This window comes from Homarus americanus, unplaced genomic scaffold (genome assembly GCF_018991925.1).
Source record: "Homarus americanus isolate GMGI-L3 unplaced genomic scaffold, GMGI_Hamer_2.0 scaffold42643, whole genome shotgun sequence".
Taxonomy (NCBI): Eukaryota; Metazoa; Arthropoda; class Malacostraca; order Decapoda; family Nephropidae; genus Homarus; species Homarus americanus.
The window spans coordinates 2321011-2322721 of record NW_024747582.1 but is presented as its reverse complement, the minus strand read 5'-3'; positions in this window follow the sequence as shown (position 1 = coordinate 2322721).

Here is a 1711-nt window from a genome sequence, read left to right as displayed (position 1 = left end):
AGTATCACCCACAACAAATAACTCTTTCTTCATACACCCTCAGTCATTATTCACACTACCTGGTGGACTAGTATCACCCACAACAAATAACTCTTTCTTCATACACCCTCGTTCATTATTCACACTACCTGGTGGACTAGTATCACCCACAACAAATAACTCTTTCTTCATACACCCTCGTTCATTATTCACACTACCTGGTGGACTAGTATCACCCACAACAAATAACTCTTTCTTCATACACCCTCAGTCATTATTCACAGTACCTGGTGGACTAGTATCACCCACAACAAATAACTCTTTCTTCATACACCCTCAGTCATTATTCACAGTACCTGGTGGACTAGTATCACCCACAACAAATAACTCTTTCTTCATACACCCTCAGTAATTATTCACAGTACCTGGTGGACTAGTATCACCCACAACAAATAACTCTTTCTTCATACACCCTCAGTCATTATTCACACTACCTGGTGGACTAGTATCACCACAACAAATAACTCTTCATACACCTCACTCATTATTCACACTACCTGGTGGACTAGTATCACCCACAACAGCCAACTCTTTTCTTCATACACCCTCTCACTCATTATTCACACTACCCAGTGGACTAGTATCACCCACAACAAATAACCTTTCTTCTGTCACACCCTCACTCATTATTCACACTACCCGGTGGACTACAGTATCACCCAGCCAACAACAACTCTTTTCTTTCCATACACCCTTCGTTCATTATTCACACTACCTGGTGGACTAGTATCACCCACACAAACAAATAACTCTTCTTCATACACCCTCACTCATTATTCACACTTACCTGGTGGACTAGTATCACCCACAACAAATAACTCTTTTTCATACACCCCCTCACTCATTATTCATACTACCTGGGTGGACTAGTATCACCCACAACAAATAACTCTTTTCGTCATACACCCCTCGTTCATTATTCACACTACCTGCGGACTAGCATCACCCACAACAAATAACTCTTTTCTTCATACACCCTCACCATTATTCACACTACCTGGTGGACTAGTATCACCCACAACAAATAACTCTTCTTCATACACCCTCACTCATTATTCACACTACCTGGTGGACTAGCATCACCCACAAACAAATAACTCTTTTCTTTCATACACCTCAGTCATTATTCACACTACCTGGTGGACTAGCATCACCCACAACAAATAACTCTTTCTTCATACACCCTCATTCATTATTCACACTACCTAGTGGACTAGTATCACCCACAACAAATAACCTTTTTTCTTCATACACCCCTCACTCATTATTCACACTACCTGGTGGACTAGTATCACCTACAACAAATAACTTCTTTCTTCATACACCCTCGTTCATTCACACTACCTGTGACTAGCATCACCCACAACAAATAACTTCTTTTCTTCATACACCCTCACTCATTATTCACACTACCTGCGGACTAGCATCACCCACAACAAATAACTTTTTCTTCATACACCCTCACTCATTATTCACACTACCTGTGGACTAGTATCAACGACAACAAATAACTCTTTTCGCCATACACCCTCATGTTCATTATTCACACTACCTGGTGGACTAGTATCACCCACAACAACAACTTTTTTTCTTCATACACCTCGTTCATTATTCACACTACCTGGTGGACTAGTATCACCCACAACAAATAACTCTTTTCTTCATACACCCT